At 35.9% G+C, this 26,897-nt stretch overlaps 1 long non-coding RNA gene across 1 annotated transcript in view; it reads left to right on the top strand.

Annotated features, from left to right (window-relative positions):
- Positions 1-22,269, top strand: part of LOC139076690 (uncharacterized) — a 36,347-nt gene extending 14,078 nt beyond the window's left edge. The window contains exons 2-3 of the long non-coding RNA XR_011528578.1: positions 20,388-20,458; positions 22,138-22,269. This is a non-coding gene — a long non-coding RNA (uncharacterized lncRNA). The remainder of the gene's footprint in view (positions 1-20,387; positions 20,459-22,137) is intronic.
- The last annotated feature ends 4,628 nt before the right edge of the window (positions 22,270-26,897 follow it).

Raw genomic sequence — 26,897 nt, 5'->3', positions numbered from 1 at the left:
CCTGGAAATCAAGGAAAGAAAGTGTTTCAAGAGGGGAGAGAATGATGGATAATTTCAAACACTGCTGACAGAACTAAACACTGAAGTTAGCAATATGGAAGTCATGGGCATCTTGACAGGAGCAGTTTTGGCGAAATACTGGAGATGATTGCCTGACTGAGGATGGTTCAACAGAGAATGCAGGAATAAAACTGGAGGCAGTTCATATGGACATGTCCTCAAAGAAAATTTGCTGAAAGGGAAGGAGAGAAATGGCATAATAGCTGGAAGCAGTGAGATAAGCAGAGGGCTATTTTTAAAAAAGATGGGAGGGAGCAATAAAAACATGTTTCTACACTTATCAACATTGCTACTATTTTGATATATGTAAATAAAATGATTGATTTTCTTGTTACTCATTTAACAATCCCAATGATTAGTTGTGACAGTGATAAATTATGTCTGAGCTCTTGTTCCATTTTCGCATTTACATCAAATCACTTACGTTTCATGAGGCCTCTTGAGTTTCAGTTTCCCAAGATATATGCTCCTGAAATTTTAATTAATAATTAAACTTTAGCATACTAAAAATAAAAACGTTTTTATGATGAATAGGCTTTAAACATTAATATGAATCTGCCGATTGGATATGAGTACAAAGCTTGTGTTTTCTCAAGTGTTATAATCAAATAGTCTTCTTCTAAAATAAAAACTCAAAGATTATTTTTAAAGACTAGTGCACATATATTCACATAAAATTGGGCATGACTGGACATAATGGAAAAAATTAATGAAAGGAAAATTGAAGATGGGAATCAGGAGAAAAAGGATTTAATGAGAACTGGTGAATGGTGCCTGATCTCCCCTGAGAAAGTCAGGACATTCAACATTTCATGCATATTACACAGACTATGCCTGAAGAAGAATTTTTTGGAAGTTCAAACCTTTTTGTTGGCCTGTTTTGTACTATAGGTTGAATGATGTGAAATTACCAAGGTTGAAAGTAAAAATGGTTGAATATGCACGTCTTATCATTTAACCTCCTACATTGGTCTCTTTGGAACATCATCACCGCCTTCCCTACTCCAAGAAATCTGCTCACGCCAACACTGCAGGCTGCACAGGCACTTGTCTTGCAGGTGTCTTTCTAACCCTTGTTTTGGTCTCCAGTTTCTCTCATGCCATTCATCTCAACAGACTGTGAGCCACTCTTTTGGTGTCTGAACTGACTCCATCTCCTTAAGATTTCTCTGCCTTCTATAAAGGAGGTTGCTAGTACTGCCCTTTTCTTAAAAGAGGCCAAATGTTCTGTCTCAGAAAAAAAAAAAAAAGGCAGCTTAGGGAAAGTTGCGTTAAATTCCATGACGTCAAATTCAAAAACTGATGGAAATAACTCCAAAGTATCTTTGGCTCCCCCTACTAATACTTTATGTAGCTATCATCCCTTAATTTATATTATCTTTCTTAAAAATATTCATGCATCCAAATATATCAACCTATTTTAGAAGCAACCAGTTCCAAATGTAAATATTTGTTTTAATGGCCTCTTTTGTTGTTCATTGTGGGTCAACTCACTCTAGAAAATTATAGAATAGAATTCTCGATTCTGAGTAAAAGGATGTTTTCTCTTTCACAACTTTGCAAAATTCCCTTTTTGTCTCATTCTTTTCTTCTCTATTTCTTCTCTTTTTTTAAAGCACGTCCTGAAATTTGGGGTAAGTAAATTAAATGTCCAATTCCGTTGTTCCCCCTTTAGACATGTATTTGGTAATATATGTATATATTATTTTCAAAACTGTTGTAATAGGTTGCACTCTTAATTCTCTGTCAGATTTTTGACTAACGGCAATGTTTAGATAAAGTCTCATGTATTTAGGAGTGGGGAGGGAATTTCCTCACCATTCATTTATTTCCAAACTTTAAGCGCCTGCTCTGTGTTAGGTAAGTCTCTTCCATTAGTTGAGACTACAAACCCGATCCCTGGCCTGCAGACTTATCTTCATTGGGGAAAAATATATGGAAAACTTAATGGAGATCATGTCAGAAGACTCTGCTTGAAAATTGCTTCGATCAATGAATCTGAATATTATAGAATTCCTAAATAAAATTCCAGGTAGATCTGGTTAGTCTTTAGAAAACTTATGAGCACAATTTTTAAATCAATAAGTAATAAATACAAAAGTTACTAAGAGCTAGTTGGACATTTCTATGAATAAAGGCAGTCTTCTAAAGTCAGGCCAAAATATTTTCACCTAAGCCCAACTGCATAAAAAGTTTATGGGGGACCAATGAACTTCTGATAAATGTCTTGTTTTTCCTCCTCTCTATTCTGAAGAAAGAGGCAAAGTTATCTGTATAATTACCAAAGCCCTGGGATTCTAAGAATCTACATATGCCCCAGTTCCCCTACATTATCCTTACTTTTTCTCTCTTGCTCTCTGGAGTAGCAATGATTTGTCAAGGGAGGGTCCTTGGTCCATTGCCTGGGGTTCAAGGTGAACCTGTCCTTCTGGACAACCTATTTCACTCTCTGAGGTTCAGATATCTCATCTGTAATCTGAAAGTATTGGTAACCACATCTGATTGTTGGTACAAGGATTAAATTAAGTAATAAAATTCAAACATCTCAAAGTATTTAGTCAACTAATGGGTTCTGGCATGGGAGTTCAATTTATTGTTGAATAGCAACTTTGAGATGGGGCCAACTTTGGAATTCATCTTATTTCAAAGATTCACTTAAGGATGGATATGTCTACATTTTAATGGGCTGTTTCATTTTTGTTTTGTTGCTTTTACTTTTGAAATGCTTACAGATTCATAGAAACTACGAAAATAATACACAGAGCCCATTTGAATAATACATGGAGTCTAACCCTTCGCTTAACTTCCCCAGTGGGGAACATCTTATTTAAATATAGTTCAATACAAAAACCATGAAATTGATATTGGTGCAATGCAACTAGACTACAGACTTTATTCCTTTTTCACCATTATTTATATGAATCCATTTGTGTGTCTGTGTGTTTAGTTCTATGAAATTTTTCACCACATATAAATTTGTGCAACAACCACTAAAATCAAGATACAGAACTATTCCATAGCCATAAAGGAACTTTTCATGCTACCCCTTTATATCTGCACATCCCCCCCTCCAATTCTGTCAGGCGATCCTCTGGCGACCACTAAAATATTCTCCAAGTCTATAGTTTTGTGCTTTTGAGAGTGTTATGCAAATGGACTCTACATATCCCGTACTTCTTTCTTTTTTTTTTCCCCTTTGCTTTTTACTCTTTCTGTAATCCTGTAACTCCCCCACCATCAAAGGTCACTTTCCAGTAGAGTCTAGTGCATGTGAAAAAAGTTAGTGTGTTTATTTTACTTAAAAAGTACTAAATCATCTTTTGGGCACTGGGAAGCTGCTAATAAGTTTAAAGTCCCTAGGGTGACACTACTCAGTTTCTTTTTTTTCTCATTTGTTTTTTCTTTGTTTAAAGAATTTTATTAATTTTTTTTGCAGGACCATTGGTTAAAAACATTACGGAAATTTTGGATGTACATCATTATATTTGATTTCTGTGTAGATTACATCATGTTCACCACCCAAAGACTAATTACAATTCATCACCATATACATGTGCCCAGTCAGCCCTTTCGCCCTCCTCCCTCCCCCTTCCCCTGTGGTAACCACCAGTCCACTCTCTGTTTCTATGTTTCTTTGTTGTTGTTTTTATCTACAATTTATGAGTGAGATCATACAGTATTTGACTTTCTCTCTCTGACTTATTTGACTTAGCATAATACCCTCAAGGTCCATCCACGTTGTCACAAATGGCAAAATTTGATCATTTTCTATGGCTGAGCAGTATTCCATTGTGTATATATAGACCACATCTTCTTTTTCCATTCATCCCTTGATGGGCACCTAGGTTACTTCCAATTCTTGGCTATTGTGAATAATGCTGGAGTGAACATAGGGGTGCATGTACCTTTACACATTCGTGTTTTCATGTTCTTTGGATAAATACCCAGCAGTGGGATAGCTGCATCATATGGTAGTTCTAGTCTTAATTTTTTGATGAATCTCCAAATTGTTTTCCATACTGGCTGTGCCAGTTTTCACTCCCACCAGCAGTGTATGAGGTTTCTCTTTTCTTCACATCCTCTCCAACACTTGTTATTTCCTGTCTTGTTAATTATAGCCATTCTGACAGGGATGAGGTGATATCTCATTGTAGTTTTTGTTTGCATTCCCTGATAGCTAAGGATGTTGAATATCTTTTTGTGTGCCTGTTGGCCACCTGTATATCTTCTTTGGAGAAATATTTGTTCAGATCTTTTGCCCACTTTTGAATTTGGTTTTTAGTTTTGTTGTTGTTGAGTTGTATGAGTTCCTTATATATTTTGGATATTAACCCCTTATCATATATATGGTTTACAAATATCTTCTCCCAATTGTTACATTGTCATTTTATTTTGTTGGTGGTGTCCTTTGCTGTGCATAAGCTTTTTAGTTTGATGTAGATCTATTTGTTCACTTTTTATATCGTTTCCCTTGCCTAGCCAGACACAATACTTGAAAATATGCTGCTAAGACCAAAGTCAAAGAGTATACTGCCTATGTTTTCTTCTAGAAGTTTCGTGGTTTCAGGTCTTAATCCATTTTGATTTAATTTTTGTGTATGGTATGAGATAAGGGTCTACTTTCATTCTATTGCGTGTGACTGTCAAATTTTCCCAACACCATTTATTGAAGAGACTTCCCTTTCTCCATTATATGTTCTTGGCTCCACTGTCGAATATTAGCTGTCCATAGATGTATGGGTTTATCTCTGGACTCTCGATTCTGTTCCATAGTTCTGTGTGTCCGTTCTTGTGGCAGTACCATGTTGTTTTTCTTACTATAGCTTTGTAGTACATTTTGAAATCAGGGAGTGTGATACCTCCAGCTTTGTTCTTTTTCTCAGGATTCCTTTGACTATTCAGGGTCTTTTCTTGTTCCATATAAATTTTAGGATTCTTTGTTCTATTTCTGTGAAAAATGTTGTTGGAGCTTTGATAGGGATTGCATTGAATCAAAGATTTCTTTAGGAAGTATGGGCATTTTAACTGTGTTAATTCTTCCAATCTAAGAGCGCAGAATATCTTTCCATTTCTTTCTGTTTCCTTCAATTTCTTTCAACAACGTTTTATAGTTTTCAGTGTACAGACCCCTCACCTCTTTGGTTAAGTTTATTCCTAAGTATTTTATTCCTTTTGTTGCAATTGGAAATTGGATTCTATTCTTCATTTCTCTTTCTGCTACTTTGTTGTTAGTATATAGAAATGCAACTGATTTTTTTTCCTTCCAGCACTTTAAATATATTGGGCCACTCCCTTCTAGTCTGTAAGCTTTCTGCTGAGAAGTCAGCTGATAGCCTTATGGGGTTTCCTTTGTATGCAACATGTTGCCTTTCTCTTACAGCTTTTAGGATTCTCCCTTCATCTTTAATTCTTTACATTTTTTATAATGTGTCTTGGTGTGGGCCTCTTTGGGTTTATCTTGTTTGCTGCTCTCTGTTCTTCCTGTACTTGGATGTCTGTCGCCTTCCTTAGGTTAGGAAAGTTTTTAGCTGTTATTTCTTCAAGCAGATTTCTTTGAGACAAGCCCCTTTGTCTCCCTCTTCTCCTGGGACCTTTCTAATAGAAATTTTAGTGTACTTGAAATTGTCCCATAGCTCCCTTAGACTGTTCTCGCTCTTTTTAATTCTTTTGTCTTTTATCTGTTGAGCTTGGGTGATTTCCTCTAGTCTCTCATCCAATTTGCTGATCCATTCTTTAGTATCATCTATTCTGCTGTTGAGTCCCTCTAGGGAATTTTCCATTTCTGGTATTGTATTATTCATTTCTAATTGGTTCTTTTATATATTTTGCAATTCTTTGTTGAAGTTCTCACTGAGTTCATCCATTCTTCTCCCAAGATCAATGAGCAGCCTCATGACTCTTAGTTTGTACTCTTTGTCATCTATATTTTTTAATCTCTGTTTCATTTAATTATTTTTCTGGGATTTTGTCCTATTCCCTTACTTAGAAGGTATTCTTTTGCTTCCTCATTTTGTCTCTTTCTTTGTGCTTATGTCTGTGTATTACGTAGGCCAGATACATCTCCCAATCTTTGAGAGTTGGCTTTATGTAACAAATGACTTATGAGGCCCAGCAGTGTGCTTCCCTCTCATCACCAGTTCCAAATGTTCCAGGAGTGTCTCCTGTTTCGAATACATGTGTCTTTCTGCTGTGGCAGGGTTACTCTTGCTGTAGTTGCCTGGGTAGACTAAGCTGTCCCCTTGGACAGCCTGTTGTAATTCTCAGCTGCATGTGGCTGCTATAGGCCTTTTAGTCAGTTTATCAGGCATGGGGGACCCCAGCCTGTTGGCTGCAAAGACTCATAGCACATTCCTGTTGCATGTTTTCTGTTAAGTGAGTAGGCCCCCAGCATGGCTGGATGCTAGGCTCAGGGGCTTAAAATTGGTGTATGCCTCCTACCTGTAAGGCTATTTTCAGCTCTCTCAACAAGGCACTGAGCCAGATTGGCCCCAGTCCTAGAAGCATCCAATTGTTTCAAGCTTTGGGGGGTGGGACCGATCCCCTATGTGGTTGTTTGAGAAGCACAAATATTTTGCAGCTGACAAGCCCCACTGCCCCCAGGGTCACACACCACATCAACACAGTCCTACCCTGTTCACACGCTCCAACCCACTGAAGCAGATTGTCACCCCATTGCAGAGACCCTATACACTACAACAATACCCCACACACTCTCCCTGCTCCTTCCACATGCCCTGCCCTGCAGAGGTGGACCCATTCACCTGGTTGCAGAGGTTCCAGGCATCCCACCTATGCAGGCCCACAAGTTACCCAAGGGCTTGCTGTTGGGTAACACCAGTCCCTAGGGCAGGCTGCCTGGCCTGGCTGAACTGGATTAAATTGGTGCTCTAGTGGGCAGGGCAGACCCTGGGCTAACAGGCCAGGGGAAGAACTCCAATGGTGTCTACCAGCATCTGTGTCAGCACACCTCCACTAGGTCACAATAATGGCTGCCTCCAAAGTCTCAGGCCTGGCGAGATCTCTCCTGTCACCAAGATGCAACCAGAGCCTATCAAGTGAGTCTCTTTTCACCAAAGGACTGTGAATCTTTCTTCCTGGTGAGTTTAGGTTGCTTTCCAAAATGATTGAATATTTGCATCAGTCTTTTAAGAGTTGGCTTTTGTCCCCCTCATGTCCGATAGCTTTCTGGGGGTATTTATTGTTGTAGTTAATAGCCAGCAAAGCCATATGCTATGACATATGTCTCAGTTGTGTTGAGTCCAAAAGCTGCTTAGAGTGATAAGCTCCCCTGCTCTCGTTCCCTTCTCCTCCAGGGAACGTTCCCTAACTTAGGTTGCTTGGCTGAGAAGCACCATGGCTTAGGGGAAGGTTTTTCTCTCCAGAAAGGAACTTATGCCTCTTCCACCTCAGTTAGCACTGTTCCTCATTGTGGGAATTCTTTTTATCCCATTTTCAGTTCTCTCTCAGGGGTAATTGTTCAAAGAGTAGTTGTAAATTTATTGTGTCCATGCGTGGAGATGAGTTCAGAGTCCTACTATGCTGCCATCTTGACACCATCCTCTACTCAGATTCATTTCAAAGACAAGATGTCCTTCTATTTATTAGATAGCTGCTTGCCCTTGTGTTCATTTTCTATTGCTGTGTAACAAATTACCACAAACATATGACCACAAACCAACAAATGCTTGTTATTCCACAATCACTGTAGGTCAGAAATCCAGGCACAGTATGGCTCAGTTGGATTCTCTGTTAGGATCTCACAGGTTGAGATCAAGATGTAGGCCATTTCAAGTTCTTACCTGGAGGTTCTGAGGGAAAATCTCTTCCAGTTTCATTCAGGTTCAATTCGGTTCCATGTAGTTGTAACACTGAGATTCTGTTTCCTTGCTGGCTATTAGTCTAGTGTGGTTCTAAGCTTGTAAATGCTGCCCACATCCCTTGGCTCATGGTAGCCCCATCCGTCTTCAAAGCCAGCAGTCTTGAATTTTGGATTTCTCTGATTTCATCTTTACTTCCTCTTTTTAAGGCTCATGTGATTATACTAGATTCACTCAGATAATCTTTTTGCCATAATGTAATATAATCATGTAAGTAACACTAGGGAGTGAGTAAAATGGGAGCCAATATTCTGCCTACCATACATCCATTTTTCATGTGTTGGTGGGTTTGTCTGTGTGTGTGTGTGTGTATGTGTGTGTTTGGCTTACAGAAAGATCATTTGGCTCAAGGAGTTTTAAATTTCAAAACACAAATCATCAGCTTTAGCTTTGTCCATTTCAGATTTAAAAAAAAAATCTAACAGAAAGTGTTTTTTAATGGAATTTTTAATATTATTTCCATAACTAAAGAGTGTTTTATTTTTAAAATTTATTTTTTAAACACACTGTGACTTGTTGCTAACCTGTGTGAGATATAGTTTAGAGAGAAATACGCACTTGTCCTGATAATTGTTCCAACACTAGAATTCTCTCCTGTTCTTTTAAAAATAGTATTAATCTTGCTCTCCATGATGTTTTGTTGGTAGAAATGGTATTGTGCACAAACTTGTATTGGAAGTCCTTTCATATTTTAAAAGAAAGTCTGCTTTAAAAAAAATGTCAAGATTAAGTAGGTTAGACTATTTTTGTTGCAAGAGAACTGAACACCAAACCACAGCCAAATCACCTCTCCCAAATACAAGTAAACAAGGAAGTTGTGCCTCTAGTCTCATGGTAGGAGAGCCTAAATATTTAATGGACAAGAAGGATTAACTGGAAAATGACATTTCTTAACCAATGAAGAGTGCAACACTAAGCACAATTGCTGTTTAGTTCAACCAAATATTCAAGAACATCTACAAGAAGCGGCATGCAGGAAGATATTATTAATGGACTATAATTTACCATAAGTAGGTAGTTTTTCTAGGACAAATATGTTTGGAGAATATGTTGTATTATTCCTGATAGCTTTGGTTTTGAAATAGCACTTCACAAGGAAAGATAATTCAAACTAGTGCTCTCCACAAGTATGAACAACACTGTCGAAACTTTTCTTTGTGGGTAGAAGCTGAAATTACATTTTCTGGAGTTAAATAGAAACATTCTTCTCTCTGATCAAATTTTAATGAAACAATTCAGAGGAAAACCATCCTCCTACTTCAAAAATTGTTTTTACTGAAAATGTAATAAATTCCAGCCTTCAGGCACAATCATCACTTCTCCATTTGGCTCTTCCCTGCCTGCTGAATCAAATTGATGAAGACCCGCACTTCAGTACTAGCCATAAGTCCAAGGTCAATTTAGTGTTCACCATGCACTGATTAAAGTCCAATTCATATGTTCTCTCAATCAATATAATAATATAAATTTTGGAATGTGGCCAGAAAATTTTATTTAAGCTTCATTTTTGTCTTCCATAATTTCAAAAGTACATTTTTTATTTATTGCTTTAGCCACAATTTAATTCTCCAAGTCATTGGGAATCTAGTTAGAACCACAGAGCACAGAACCCTAAGGTAGTTCAGAAATTACTTATTCCAAGCCATTTATTGTACAGATGAGGAATATGAGGTCCCAAGGGGGCGTGTAATGAACCTCTGCTAACTGGAAGGCCATTCAGGACAAGAAGCATGGTCAGTGCACAGTCCTGAGGAGTTGTGAAGAATCTTGCTGTTTCACTTCTTACAAAAGCAATCAATTGATTTTAGAAGTATAATTTAACTTTTAAGTGATATATATTCATTATAGAAGACTAAAACAAAAGGAAAACAGTTATGAAATACAGAAAAGTAAAGGAAGAAAAATAAAAAAAATCACTCAAATTACTACCACAGAAATAACCATTTCCTACATTTCTTGAACATATTTCTTGTATATACAAATGGAAACAATGAAGGAGAGTGTGTAAAAGGGGAGCAGAGAGAGAGAGAAATTTAAATTTTAAAGGCAGAGAATAAGTATTTAAAAACCAGGATTATAGTATGTATGTTATTCAGATAAAGCATATCTTTAATCTTATTTGAATTTAACTTAAGAACAAAACTGAAAGAAAACTGAAATACTGAACTTTAGATAGATATTTCCCTATTTCAAGGCAAAGTCACGTAAAGAAATTCTTCTAAAATTAAAAAAATTAAATATTTTTAAAGTTCATGCTAATTTTAAAAAACATGTTTTATCCATGTAGAATATCCACTGGCTCTTTGTTATTAAGTCAAACAAATGAGCATATATGTATTCCCTCTGTCTTCTTCTACTTTATATCTAGATTTTTCTTATATAAACTATTATTTTTATATTATTAAAATCTATCCATTTTACGTTCTGTTCTATATTCCTACATTTTATAATCCATGATGTAGCATTGTTAGTTACTCATTTAATGGAAGTAAACACTCATTACCAATCATTTTTAACAGTACTTCCCATTTTAAAGTTACTAATTTACTAGTCAAGTTGAGTTTTTATTTTTTTCACAAGTAGGGATCTTCTTGGAGTAGTTCCTTGAAATTTTAAATGGCTGTACAAGTTTGTTTGTAATCTTGATATTAAAGTGACAACCTGTTTAGAGATAATATTAGAGAATCCCTTGATTATTTTTCCTCAGAACTTTGTGAAAATTCCTCCATTGTATCATCTTTAAATAAATTTATTGAAGTATAATTGACATACAAAAAGCTGTACATATCAATCCCATACAATTTGATGAGTTTGGAGATAAGAATACGCCATGAAACCATCATCATGACTTATGCCTTAAACATAGAGTATAAATGCATGGATATCCAATGGTAGCACGATTTCCTTCTGACTTGCTTTTACTGCTGGGATGCCTAGATGTTTGACTACACCAAGTTATGGTGCTCATTCTTCTGAATCTACTTCTCCCTTGATACATAGAATGTTCCATGAGCCAGTAAACAGATTCCCTCATTTAGAAATGAGTAAATTAGATATGTATTTTTCTTCAGTTATCTTTCTTCTCTTTATCAAATACACTAATTGCATTTTAAATCTCCTTTCTCTGTCTTTCATATCTTTAATTTCTCTAACATTAATTTTATATCTTTACTATTTTTTATTTTCACTATGTCTCTCCATATACTAGCCACTGTATTTATTATAGTGTGACTTTTTTCCCTGTGATATTAAATTCCAGAGTCTCTACACTTCATTCTGAGTATCAGCGTCTGCTTCTTCCCTCAGGTCTTTCCTCGACATTCTCCCTCAACTAAGATGCTAGGTCACAGGCAATCAAACATGACATCACTGTGTTATTTCTCCACCATTTCCATATCTCTTGAGATATTCCATCATATCCAGTGAAGCTGTTCCCATTTCTCCTAGCCTGTGAACATACTCAAATCTTGCCTGTCAGTTAAATAGTCAGTGAATTGAGTTTGGAAAAGTAGTACTTACTTGTAAGGTAATATGTAGTTTGGGGTTTTAGACATGGATTGCTTCATTTAGCATTTTTTTATTTTATTAGATTTCCTATTTTTTAGAATATTTAAAGAGAGAGAATGGAAACAAGGATAATTTATTTCATCCCTCTTTGAGTAGAAATCTCAAAGATATTTTCTTAAGATTAACTTTTACCTGGGGTAGGTCAAGTGAATTGGAATCTGTGGTGGGCTTGTCTCAGTTAGCTTTTACCTCATTATTCTCTGATTACCAATAGTCCCCAAATTTCATTGGTTTGCAAAAACAAAGGTTTATTTATTTCTCATGACACATCTCCATCATAGTTTGTCTTCATTTTGAAACCCAGGCTAATGAAACAACCCCTCTCTGGAACTTACTATTATGATGGCACAGGATACCACAGAGTGGCTCTTAATGGCTCTCATGGGCTTAAAGAAAGACACATGATAAGAGTGATGTTAACAGTTAAAATCTACCTTTAGAGAGGAGCAAGGAGTCCTTGAAATTTGTAATAAATTTAAAACTTTCCATCTTTATCACATATATTCACCTTCCACAAGAAAATTTTGCTCACCCCCTTTTCCCAAGGGAAAACATTCAACAGTATCATCCAATCACAGGGTCAGGCTCAGAGTCCAGGATCCCATGAGCTTGGTCAGATGTGATTCCCCACTTTATATCCTCACTCATTCAACATAGAGTGGCAAAATAGAGGTGGTCTAATTATATTCACCTCGGTCATTATTAAAATAAAGAAAGTGAGCTACATGAAATCATTGGTCCGTAGTATTTATGAAATCTTAGTAAGGAGATGTTAAGGAGTCACTAGAGATGCCTCGCGTCTTGATTAAGCCTCAGTTCTTCTCTCCAGCCCATTGTACTTCATGGGTCTTGGATTTGCTGCCTCTGAGGACCTTCTTTTTCTGTTATCCTTCTTGGCCCATCTGAAGAGGGCATTGAGGAATGGGAGGATACTAAGCTTTTTCAGACTACTTCTCCATAAGAAAGTTGGTGACTTAACAATCATTTGGTGTCTTAAACTGTCATTGTGTCTTTTGATTCAGATTTGTAGTTCATTGAGCAGGTAAGGTTCTCAAAAAGTTAGTTCATCTTCTGTCTATTTCATTCCTTCCCATCAGTTTCATGTGACAACTATTCTACTGATAATTATTTTCCAGACATGCCTCTTAATCCATGTTTAATTACAGGCACATTGAACATATCAAGATTCTGTGGGATAGCCACATTGTAGTTTTTTTCTCTGAGTGATATTTTTTCACTTATTAATCATTTCAGATATTTAAACAGTGATTGTGACTGCAATACACTTGATTTTATCCTTTACATAAAGTGTATTTTAGTAATACTTTGCTACTTAAAAGTATTCCTACTTTTATCTTTTGCCAATTGTAAATGAAAATCAGTTAACCTTCCAAATCTACTGGTCCGGGTTCTGTGTTCCCTTTAACTTCTGCATAACTGTGTGTCAATTTTTTCCTGAGTTCTTCTATTTCTTGGAAAATAATATCAAATTCAGCTAATAGCATCCAAGTCATGTCAATAATTTCCCCAGCACTTCACCAAAAGCCACATACTTATATAGTAAATTAAGTGGTTTCCTCAAGGCTGCTAGTGATACACAAATATTTTGCCAACACATAATGTGAGATGTCTTTTTTCTAGTCTCTGAGAATAGATTTTTCAGTGTACAATTCCTGAGCTTTAAGCAAGAGTTACATATTTTGCTTCATTCTTATTACAGTGGAAGCTGGCTTCTCTGGTACTGATTTCTGTATTGGCTTCACTAGTTTGTGCCAAAGTTCCACGACAAAATGAAACAAAACAAAAATAAAATCTCCATGGCATATAACAATACATTTATTTCTTTCTCATATCACGTGTCCATCATGGTTGGACATTCTGGGATGTAAGCTAATACAACTGCCATAAACTGGGATAGATTAATATGGTAAAAGAAGAAATGTGCAATGCTGTGCCTATGCAATGGAACTTAAAGCTTCTGCTTAGAAGTGGCATATATTATCTGTATTCATTTTTATTAACAAAAGCAAAGTCCATGTCCAAGTATGATTTAATCAAGGTGACGGAATATAATTCTTTCATGGAAAATTCTAATAGTATAGATGTGTTAAGGATATCAAGACAATCAAAATAAAGTGGACATTATCTGTGATCAGAGTCAAGTAGATTCAGTTTATCTGAGATACAACAAAAGGCACAAGTCATATGGGCAGAGTGGAATTCCTCTAGCAAGATACACTAATGTCACTTTTTTGAAACATTGTCTCAAGTTTAAACCAGAATGAAAATCCATTTGTGGATAGAATTTAAATATTCCTTCATTTGAGGAATACTGTAACCATATAAACATTGCAACCAATTTTTGTGGGGGAGGTATTGAACTTGATTTTTCACGCTGTTCTTTTCTAAAGTGTAAACAAATATTTTATATTAGTCATGATACATGGTGTGGTTGTCCACTTGGTGCAAAGTAGAGTTCCTAGAGTTGAAGTTTTTTATAGCCCAAGTAGTCATGGGCATGGTTATTAAACATTTCCATTACTCAGATTTGTTGCGAAGGAAGCGCATCTAGGAACCATTTGAGCAAGATACTCTATTGCTTCTTGCTAGTTGTATACCTAAAATAAGAAATATTAAAAATAAAGAATGGGTAAATATATCAAATGAAGCTGAACAGCAAAATCCTCAAAACAGGAATGAAAATGTTCATAGCAGATAGTAGGATTTCTTAAAGCATTGAAAGAAGTTCAATTTATATTGATAAAAGCTAGAAACCTCAAAGAAAATATAACTCTTAAATCATTTTGTGTCAACGTAGTATCCAAATTCACAAAGCAAAAATGTGTTGAAATACAAGAAGAAATCAACAAGATTGTCACACAGTAGCAATGTTTAATATATAACATTTAGTTTATGACTAACCTAGTAGACAAAATTTAAATATGGTTGCAGAGTGTATAATAATAATATTAAAATAATGGAAATTTTAAAATTTCATATCTTATCAGTAAACATTCAAATTTTTCAAGTGTCTATAGAACTTTTACTGCATGCTATCCTTCAAGTAACTGCTTATTAATTTTGAAAAGTCAGAATAATACAGGCCGTATTTCGTGACCATTTCTACCTTTAAAGCAGACCTAGAATCCAAACACTTCTTTTTGTCTCATTCCTTAAGCCTTGGTCTGAGTCATCATCACCTCCCACCAGGATTATTGTATATAACTATTAATACACCTAATTTCTATTCTAAGAGTATATTCCCAACACAGCAGAAAAAAAAAGTCAGTTCATTTTACCTTTATGCACAACCCCTGATATTTGTCCTCATTTCACAGTATAAAAACCAGTGCTATTACAAAGACTTCGAGTTCTTACAAGACCTAGCCCCATTTCCTCTCTGATCTTCTCTCCTATGATTCTCCTTCCTACTCTCCCTAATGCTCCAGCTCCTGGTTTTCTGGCTCCTCCTTGAATGCACCAGCCTCTTCTGTGATGTTTGCCCTGCCTGAAACACTCTTCTGTCGTACAACTATTTAGATAATTCCCTTGCTTCCTTTAATTGTTATACTTAACTTTAAACTTCTAAATGAGACTTGACATAACCACTCTAATTATTACAGCAAGCAAGCAGTGCCCCTACACATCTCTAATTTCTCTATTTGTTTTATTTTTTTCTTTTCTACAATGCTTATCACTGTCTATCCTGTTCCACTACTTATTTATTATTTTATTGTCTGCTTCTTTCTGCTAGAATGCATGAGCTGTGCATGTATAAATATCTACTTTGTAAGGGGTTACAGAAAACTTGAATATTCAGTAATATAGTACTTAGCAAAAAAGAAAAGAATGATACATAATATATAATACATAACATATTAAATATAATATTTTGTAAGGGACTGGAATTGGCCACCCCAAGATACATCTCTTTGGAATGAGGATTATTTTGGGGTGGTTACTTTTAAAAGCTGAAAATAGGGGAGAAACTCTGATAAGTAGAAGTTACCCTTTAAGAGACATTTACATTTGTAAAGGAAATCTCCATCTGTAAATGTGTCTCCCTCTCTGTACCAGGAAGAAGTGGATATGACCTTATCTCTGGAAACTCTTATCAGTGCCAAAAGCAGGGACTTAAACCTGCATAATAACCTTACTCTTGTTTACTGTACTTTCTGGTAGCCTCCCATAACTGACTGCCCCGACCCCTAACATCCTCCTTTGTCTTTAGCTGAGGATGGTATTTAAGGGGAGAACTTCTACCATTTTGGTGAGTTTCTCAGTTTTTCTGGGTCTCTCCTATGCATACATGTTATAAAGTTTTGTTTAATTTTCTTCTCTTATTCTGTTTCATGTGAGTTTAATTCATGGTGCAGCTGGAAGGACCCAGAGTGGGTAGAGGAAATGTCTTCCTCTCCTAGAATGTAATATATAATATATGCAACAATGTATTATATATATATCTAACATACATATATATTACTTAAAGCTAAGCTCAGAGGCACATTCATAGCCTTAACTACTTTTATTATTTTTAGAAATAATAAAATTCAACCTACTCACTCTACATTTAGATAATAAAGAATAGCTATTAATAATAGATATCTATCAATACATATGTAGCAAACAAAAAAAGAAAGAAAAAAGTATTTAATTAGAAAAAAAGTAGAATTAGTGAATACATCCTAGAGTCAGCTCTTATATATTCCACCTGAAGAACGACCTAGCACAACAAAATGATCAAGGGCAATTGACCAGTAAATAGTAACTATATAATTTAATAAATGAAGTATAAAAGAAATCAGAAGGTTAAAAACTGTTATAACAATTCTGATGAATAAAGATATAAACACTTTCAAACATTTATTATATGAACATAATTTTGCAGACCGATGTAAGCGTGCTTTCGAATGCAGTTTGGGTGTTGCCACAGACAAAAGGCACTGGGGTTAAGGAGCAATTTATATCAGTTACTTGTGAATTATTTCTAACAGGAAGGAAAGAGGGAAGTAAGGAGGGAAGGGAAGGAGGGAGGCAGGAAAAGAGTGGTGGAGAAGAGGACGGATTTAGTTTTCATGATTATAGTTGTCCTGAATTTTTAATTTTTTCTACCAAAATCTTTAGGCTATGTATTTTTCATGTTATTTTAACACTTCATAGATGCTTCTGTTAGCTGCATAGTTTTATATTGAATAGATGAGCTAAAGTTTGATGACTTTTTAAGTTTATGAATAATGACAGTAACATACTTTAGTATATGTTATTGTAGTGGTCTACCTGTGCTCAATACCAAACCCACTAGCCAAAAGTCTCAATTTAGGTATGGTGTAAAATACACATCTGATTTGAAAGAATTACTATCAAAGGGTTATGTAAAATGTCTCATTAATATTTTACATTGATTATATGTTGAAATAATATTTTAGATATACTGGGTTAAATAAATATATCAGTAAAATTAGTGGCACCTCATCTTCTTTTATTTTTCTAAAAATTTGGCTACCATAACATTTAAACCCTACATATGTGTTTCACAATTTTGACCCACATTGCATTTCTTTTGACTGTGCTGGTCTAGATAAATATATAATCAGGGAATATTACGCTATATGATCAGGGGAAAGGAAAGTAAGTTATTAGGATTTGGATATTTAGACTTGTCAGAAAATATATCTTTTGAACAAGATGGTTTTTGAGAGAGTTGGTATCTATTAGCACTTCACTTTGAGAGTATCCTTTAAAATAAATACTAAAATATTCTTGAGAAATACATGTAGTCATTTTGTTTTATTCTATATACTCATAACTCAACAACAATTATATTGTCACAGTCGTAAGGATTTCTCCATGTTCACACATAATCACATACCCAGATAATACAGAAGAACATAAGAAATACCATGCTAGATTAATGTTAAGTATTCATTCATTTCTGTGTTTTCTCATTCTTTCTTGGGACTATCATACCTGATGTCAAAGTCTGACTTGCCTCAAAATGTTTTAGTCTGGAAAGATAATCTGTTATAGATCCATCACGATTTACCCTGTAGGTATCAAACATCTTTTTAAATTATTTATTATTTTAATTGTGCCACTCATTGTGATTTTATAAAACCATAAATTTATTCCCTTCTGTCAGTACTAAAGTAGGGTTTTTTTGTATTTTTTTGCAATGAAATTGATATAACATAAAGTTAACCACCTTAAATTGAACAATTCAATGACATTTAGTAAATTCACAATGTTGTATAACTACTATACCATCTAGTTCCAAAATATTTTCATCAACCAGGAAAGGAAACTCATTCCCATTAAACAGTTGCTCTTCATGCCCACCTTTCCCCAGGCTCTGGCGACTATCAATCTGTATTCTATCTCTACATATTTACCCATTCCTGGATACTTCATATAAGTGGAGTCACATAATTTGTTGTTAGTGCCATCAGGTTGATTCCAACTCATTGTGACTGTGTGTGCCACAGAGCAGAACCCTGCCCAGCTTTTTAGCACCATCCTTTCACCTTCTGATGCTGTATCAGACAATCTTCCCCCACTATTCACAGGGTTTTCATGGCAATTATTTTGAAAGTGGGTGGCCAGGTCCTTCTTCCTAGTCTGCCCTAGTCTGGAAGCTCTGCTGAAAGCTGTCCACTGTGGGTGACCCTGCTGATATTTGAAATACTGGTGGCATAGCTTCCAGCATCATAGTAGCATGCAGACACCACATTATGACAACTGACATATGAATGGTGTGGTTCCCTGACTGCAAAACAAACCCAGACCACAGCAGTGAAAGAACTGAATCTTAACCACTATCACCAGGGGTGGCTAATTACACAATGTGTGACATTTTTTGTGTGACTTCTTTCACTTGCCATAGTTTTTGAAGTTCGCCATAACATGTATTGTTACCTCATCCATTTTATGACTGTATAATATTTCATTTTACCTCATCCCTTTTATGACTGTATAATATTTCATTGTTTGTATACACAAAATTTTGTTTATCCATTCATCCATTGATGGATATTGAACAATTTCCACCACTTGACTATTATGAATAATTCTGCTATGAATATGTACATAAACTCTATTTGTTTAAGTATCTGCTTTCAATTCTTTCAATATACCTAAGAATATATACCTAGGAGCACATATGTTGGGTCATATGATAATTTTATGTTTAACTTTTTGAGGAACCTAGAAACTGTTTTCCACAGAGGTTAAAACATTTTACATTCCCACCAGCAGTGGATGAGGGATATACTTTCCCATGCTTGCACCAAGATTTGTTATTTTATTTTATTTTTTTAAATTATAACCATCCTACTGTTGTAAGAAGGTAGCTCATTGTGGTTTTGATTTTCATTTTCCTGATGACTAATGATGTTAGCTATCTTTCCATATGCTTGTTGGCTATTTGAGTATCTTCTTTGGAGAAATGTGTATTCAAGTGGATTGCCCATTTTATAATTTGGTCACTTGTTATTTTTTGCTGTTGAGTTATAAGAATTCTTTATATATTCTGAATGCTAGATCCTTATCATACATATGATTTTCCAATATTTTCTCCCACTTTGTAGATGGCTTTTTTGCTTTCTTGATAATGTCCCTTGATGCACAAAAGTTTATATTTTGGATGATGTCTAATTTATTTTTTCTCTTGTTGCTTGTACTTTTCATGTCACAGGTAAAGATCCATTTCCAAATCCTAGGTCTTGAAGATTTATCTTTATTTTTTTCCTGAGTTTTATGGTTCCACATCTTACATTTGGGTAATTGATGCATTGTCTGGTAGATTTTTGTATGTAGTGTGAGATAGAAGTCCTGCTTCATCCTTTTGCATGTGGTTATCCAATTGTCCAAAAATTCACAACTTGTTACAGAGACTATTCTTTCCCTATCATAGGTTTCTATATCCTTGTCAAAAATCAACTGGTCCATGGTTTCATTTAGCACTTTGAGCATCTGGAAGACAATTTAAAAGATTTGTCTAGTAATATCAAAGCCTGCACTTCCTTAGTGATATTTTTCTTAATCTGTGAATGGGCCTTACTTCTATGTTTCTTTGCATGCTTCATAACTTTTGTTGAAAATGAGACATTTTGGATATTGTAATGTAGTTATTCTGGAAATCAGATTCTTCCCGCTCCTTAAGGTTTGTTTTTATTGCTTTCTGTAGGGTGTTTGTTTAGCGACTTTTCCGAACTTCTTTTTTTAAGTCTGTATTCATTGTGTATGATATCTGCAGTGTCTGTTACTTTTCTGAGAGAGTTCCTTAAACACCAGAAGCCAAAAAACAAACAATAACAGAGAAAGAGAAAAAAAAAATAGGAAAGAAAGAAGGAAACACAAAAAGCAAATAAAAAACCTCTCCCAGTCTTTACAGATTTGTTCGGTGCTGGAGCATTCCTTCAATGCCTAGCCAGACTGTTGGTAATTCTGCCTTAGCCTTCACTTCCTGCTTGCACTGAGCCTAGAAATCAGAGGTGAAGACTGAGGGTGTCCTCAGTTCTTTTCTGAAAGTGCATCCTGCCCTGAGCTTGCATATGGTTTTTTAAATTCCCAGTATAATTGGGTGCTTTTGAATGCTCTAATTTTCCAAAGAAACTCTCTCTCCAGCTTTTTCTCCCAGGCTTTTGGCATCCTCTTGTGTACCTTAACCAGATAATGATCTTTTGCCCCAGGAAGCTATGAGTTGCTTATTTACCTTGCCATATTTTCAGAGGATGCCTGCTGCTTTTCTGCCCTGGGTGAGTTCTGCGTTTTGTGAAACAGAGATGAGCACCCTGCTTCAGTCCTTCAGGTAGTAGCCAGACAGGTTAGAATAGAAAAAGAAAAATCTTCTTTCTTTGCAAATAAGATCTTCTTTGCTCCCTCCAGAACTAGAGACCAGAGCCCCATATTGGGAATGTGGCCTGCCCTCTTCAAGATCTCTGTGAGCCTGACCGGAGGTAAGACAAAGACAAGTAAAAACGTCACAAAGCTTTCCTACCATTTTAAAGCTGCCTTTTCCTTGATTCAGCATTTACTTGGGTCCTGTAGACTTTTATTTGCCAGAGTTGTGGCAAAGTTAGTTCTACAGGTTATGTCTGGGTTTTTGACTGAGGGATGGACACTTGAAACTGCCTACTCCACCCTTTGCTCTGGTGTCCAGTCTAAATGTTTTAAAAACTCTCTAACCTCCCAGATTATGTCTCTGTTCTCTTCTTTCTGCACATATGATGTTCCAGTTCCCTGAAATGTACTTCTCCCACTTTGTTACCTGGGAGGGAATCAGAAAGTCTTCTCCCCGTAAGTATTCCTGCTCTGGTTCCCCAAAGCTCTTAATGCATCTCTTAAACACAAACGTAATTTTTATTGTAATCACCTATTGTATTTTATTTTATTTCCCTCACCCTAATAAGAAGAGGAGGAAAATTTTGATTGAACAAGCTGTGTGTCGTTCGTCTATATATTAACTAGAAACACTAACTGGTAACCTATTTTGTAGCAGGAACTGAGCTAAGTTCTAGGGGATCAGCATGAATAAGGACGACTTAGCTCTGTTCTCATGCCAGATGTTCTTGGTTTCACCAGCTCCAGCCCAGTACCTGACACCCTGTAGCTATTCAATAATGGATTAATAGATGAACGAATGGTGTGTATTTACCTAACTCTGATTACCATTTACTGAGGCACTAGAGGTGCATTAAGTAATGACTTGTATATAATTATATCTCAGATACTTTTCATATGTTATCCCATCTGTTATCAAAAATGCTAATGAGGAAGACATTAGTATATCCACATGTTAGATGAGAAAATTGAGACTCAGATTAAATTATTACTCAGTAGCAGAGGCATGATTCCAACCTGGATTTGTCTCTCCAATCAAACTCCTTGTTTGACACAAAACAACAACATAGTTTGTTTTAAATATCAACTCCCTGGTAACCCTTATGTGTTGGAATAGAAACTTTACTTACATCGTATTTATTATAATTATCTCTTTATTTGGGAAACTGAGAAAAATTACATCATTAAATGTTTTTCAGTAGTATGTAAATTTTCTGTTCATAAATTGGATGTAAATTGGATGAGGCTTTGCTCATTTGCACATTATCTAGTCCCCTCCTCTGCAAATCCTTCACAAATTGTACAGCTGCATGACACACTACAGTTGAAAATGAATTTCCACATTAGTTATTACAATTGCAAGGGAAGCACAATGGAGGTACCTAAAATCCTTATTTTGTGTATTTCAAATGGCATATCTACAAAGATCCTCCTAACAATATATTTCATTAAAAATAGCCCTCCAGGTGAAGTGTGTACTTAGACTTTAGTGACACATATTTGTCTTTTCCTTTTCCCATTTTTCAAGATTCTCTTCTGATCTTTTAATTCTCTTATCTCCCATGACCCTCTTTTTCCATTCCTCAATCAGATAAACCATCCGCACTCAGCTTCTGATCTAGCCACCTCTAATAGGTGGAATAGTGCACCCCCAAAGATGTATCCACCCTAATGCCTAGAAAGAGACTTAGAAAAAATAAGTTTTCAAATGTGATTGAATTAAAGATCTTGCTATGGGGGAATTACACTGGATTATCAGGTTGACCCAATGTAATAACATGGGTCCTTATAACAGGTCAGCAGGCAGATCAGAGTCAAAAAAGCAATGTGATGATGGAAGCATAGTTGGAGTGACGTGATTTGAAGATGCAGGAAGCGGCTACAAGCCAAGGAATGTGAGTTACCTCTATAAGCCAGAAAAAGCAAGACAACAGATTCTTTCCTGGAGCCTCTGGGAATAAGGAAGCCCTGCCAATTCCTTGACTTTTCAGCCCTGCATTAGGACTCACTTTAGACTTTTGACCTTCAGAATTGTAAGGTAATACATTTGTGTTGTTTTAAACCATTGAGTTTGTGGTAATCTACTACAGCAGCAAGACAAATCTATCACACCCTCCCTTTTCTCCTCTTTCTTTAGCACCATGATTCCACAACATTTTTCAAGGAAAGGCACAGCAAAGTTCTTGTGGAAAGCAATCTGTTACAGAATTCCCTCATCAAAGTTTAGATAATGCATTTTATAGAACTCAAAGGAAAGATGCATTTTTAAAACCACAATATATTTTAAGTTCATAGTATAAAACAATGCCTTAACAAACACAAAACAAATTAGAAGGTTTTCCTCTGTAAAGGTAGTTTTCGTTAATTGATAAACTAGTTTTGGAGCAGCTTTTGGTTTACAGAAAATTGAAGGGATAGTACAAACATTTCCCACATACCCTCTCTCACTCCTCTCATAGTTTCCTTTATTATTAACATATTTATTTGGTGTTGTGTATTTGTCACAATTGATGAATCAATATTGATATGTTATTATTAAATAAAAGCCATAATTTACATTGTTTTGCTCTTTGTGTTGTACAGTTGTATGTGTTTTGACAAATGCATAAGGTCGTGTATCTACCATTACAGTATCATACAGTATGGTTCCACTGCCCTAAAAACCTAGTTTATTTTTTAAGTGTATTCATATATTAATATTTTATTTCTCTTCCCCTATTTTATAACATTTTTGGCTTATTTACAGCAAATTATTTTGCTTAGCATATAAATCCTTCTATAATGTTACGTCAACCTGTCCTTTTCCTCTGATTTCTCAAATTAACTTCTCTTAAAGGCAAACTTGCTTTCTCCTTGCCAGAGAGACAATTATTCTTTCTGGCTACTATCACTTTGCTCATGCAGTTTTCCCAACTGGAATGACTCCTTACTTTTCTCCATTTTGCAAATCATCCAAAAGCTGCTATTCAAATTCCATCTGTTTTGACTAGTTTGTGCCATACCAAGCCTCTTTCTTTTATGAATTCCAAAAGCAAGATTGTCTCTATGCCATTTATCTAACAGTTAATTATGGATCATTCTGGCCCCCTCTGATTGTATCATCTGGTATTATTACCATTTTATTGTATGAATATGTTGAATCATCATGAAAGTAAAGATTCTTATCTCGATTTTGCACTGAGCCCAGCAGAAAGTAGTCACTTGATATGTTTGTATTGATTAGCAACAAGAACTAAAAGAAAATTATTTCTTTCATCCTGAGTTTTGCCTTTTTGGTGCTGAGTGGTAGGACAACATTCTTACTTTCATGGAGGAAGTAATGCATGCATAGATTTTTTTTTTCCTATCTTTTTTTTTTTTTTTGAGGAAGATTAGCCCTGAGCTAACTACTGCCTGTCCTCCTCTTTTTGCTGAGAAAGTCTGGCCCTGAGCTAACATCCATGTCCATCTTCCTCTACTTTATATGTGGGATGCCTACCACAGCATGGTGTGCCAAGCAGTGCCATGTCTGCACCCAGGATCCGAATTGGCAAGCCCCGGCCGCCGAAAAGCGGAACGAGTCAACTTAACCACTGAGCCACCTGGCCAGTCCCCCAGAGATTATTTTATAATAGTAATAACACAACAGACTTGAGCTGGAGCAAAAGTTTCAGAGAAGACACACAAATATGAAAATAGTACGAAGAAAGCTAGAAGAGATTGGTGGTGGACTGCTGATTGCACTTTGCACCCTCAGTGTCAAAGTTGGAGGGACTCATTTGAGCATCTGTGGCCAGTGTGATCAGTAGGAACGAGAAGAGGGTATTAAAGAGACCTGCAACATACAGTAGAGAGAATGTAAGCCCTGAAATCTGCAGATCCTGCTTTGTCTATTGCCCTCTTCTTTCTTCACCTGTTCACTCACACATCCATGCTATCCACACTGCATACTTTTTGTGTGCTACGTTAACTGTTCTCTTCCTCAACTTTGTGTGAGTGTTTGCGTGGCTGTAGTTGTGAGGGCAAAGCTGTCTTCAGAGAAAGATATATCTTCCTGTTTCAGTAGTCATTTTCACAGTTTGATCTTTCTTCACAAAAGATCCATTTACAAGCAATTATCTCATATCTAGACACAGGCAGAGCAATTCCTTGCCAGTGATCTCACCCTGCAGCACAGGAGCAGAGAAGCCCATGACCGTGACCGTGGGGTAGCCATTTATGTGTATCGTTTGATCACCCTTTGATAGAACACTCACTCTGTGCATGGTACAGGTTGGGTGGGGGATCAGAGGCAATGGAAGGGCAGAGGGTGGCAATAAAATGTGTTGGCGTTTATGGAGTAACCACGATGGGCCATTCCCTGTGCTCCTACATTTTATTCACTGCTCAAAACAATTCTACAAAATTCATTGTCTCCTTTTACAGCAGTGGCTCAAGAGAGTATATCATTTTCCCAAGTCACTAGTCAAACAGTCTTCACAAGCTGGTTTATCCTAAGCCAAAGTTTATGTCCTTCCCCTCTTTTCTATCTTAAACACTGCAGTGGAGTGAGAAAAAAGGATGCTACTTAATAAACCCAAGGTCTGGCAGCTATAAAGTGGTGGAATCTGCATTGGAAACCAATTTTATGTGACCCAAGTCCATGCTGCTCTTACAACCGTTAATTATTTAGGTTTTCTTTTCTATTCAGTAAAGTGTTTTAAAAGTTAATGAAAATTACTTCAAAAGCACACTCTCTTATTGCCCTACTGCGTTACAGTCCTGTGAAGGAAGAAAATTAAAAATAAAAAACGGAAGCAAAACTGAATAATAATTGGACTCCCTGTATCAAAGTTCATTAATGGACATTTTCATGAGCATGTGTAAGAGCCAGAGCATGCCGCTTCTGTCGTTTGCTTTAATAAACTGAGAAGCTCATGAATCCCTCATTGTTCACCTGCTTCACTCAGGTTTTAAATCTCAACAGGAGAAATTTGATGCTTGTATATTCAGTTTTTATTACTATGATCCCTTATCTTTTGGGCTAATATTAACAGTTTTCTTCAATTTATGTCTTAGTGCAAAATAAGGCCATTTCTGTACTACTCTCCTAGCAAACTACTGCCATCTGCTTATTTAATAAAGAGACTATTTTGTGTTTTAGATTTACTAGAGAGCTCAGAATTTAACAGATGTTTCACATGTACTTGAGGACAACTGTGCACGGAACACATCTGGTTACTGGAACCATTTACCTTATACCATAAACTAGAATTAATATGTCAGCTACTCATACATCATGTCCCAAATAACGACCGTGGGCAATTCTCTTTTGTTTGTTTGTTAGCTTCTCAGAAGTCAGTAGGACCAATAACTGATTTGTTTTCAATAAATGTGTATATGTGTGGAATTTATGACTATGTGGCAGTCACTATGTAATTGCCATGGATTTTGTGCAAAAAAGCATATCAAATTCTACCTAAGGATGCAAAATATGTACATAAATAATTGAATACAAGGCGAAATGTGCTATCATGGACTGGGACAGAATTCATGATAAGGTATTAAGTAAGCTTAATGTTTGTCATTTTGTTCTTCACAGAGTTGGGTTACTAGAGGAAAAAGAGCAGAACATTCATAGAATTGAGAAAGAGAGAAAGGGAAGAGACAGTGAATGAGGATTCTGGAGAGCTCTTTCAGAATCCCTTGTGCTTTACTACGGGAACTCAAACTGAGGCTACTTGAGGAAAATATGGTGCTTCAGTGGGTCTCTACGGTCTTTTCCCATCAAATCACATAACTTAAGAAAAATGGATTTATTGATTTCTTTACTATTATTTGTCATAGGATGAAGCAGACCTTGGTTTTTTGTTTTTGTTTTTGTTTTTGTTTTTTAACCCCAGGGGAAGTAGAATAACTTTTCTGATGTCACAGAATTGATAAATGGAAAATTTGGGGTTCACATCAGGCTTGTCTTCAAAATTTTCTCTCTACTCTGCCATGTTTCGAGGTATTGTAGAAACTACAACTGAATGGTCCAAAGCTTATTAATGGCTCTCTTTTGAAGCATACATTATTGTATGCAGATGTGGAACTATTTAAGCAGAAGAGTAAGACATCATTTAAGTTTGAATGTGACAATCAGCTGTCCTAATACTACGAAAAACAATAGCAAAATTAAAACATACAACAATATCAATATCCAATGTTTATTGGATACATTCAACTTGTCAAGCAAAACACAACAATAAGATAGATAATCTTGCTTTATACATAAGGCAACAGGCACAGAGATGTTAACCAAGTTGCAGTTGTGATTTGAAACTCGTAGTTCTGATGTATAAACTCACACTGTTAACCACTATGCAAGGCTCTACAAACATTTCCATAGGTGCCTACCACATGGGCATTTTTATAATCCATAAGGCAGCTGTGTTTTAAAAATGCCCACTTAAAAAAATAAATATGTTCCTCTGCATATAAAATGCCCCATTGCTTCCTCCAAATCTTTATTTCTGCCTATAGGGTCATTTTAGACAGTTTTTCGCCTTTTCTCATTTTCTTTGCAAATCTGCATATTATTTGGTTAACAAATCA

Source organism: Equus przewalskii, chromosome 17 (genome assembly GCF_037783145.1).
Source record: "Equus przewalskii isolate Varuska chromosome 17, EquPr2, whole genome shotgun sequence".
NCBI lineage: Eukaryota > Metazoa > Chordata > Mammalia > Perissodactyla > Equidae > Equus > Equus przewalskii.
The sequence above is the reverse complement of the archived record's forward strand: the minus strand, read 5'-3'. Positions and strand labels throughout refer to the sequence as shown.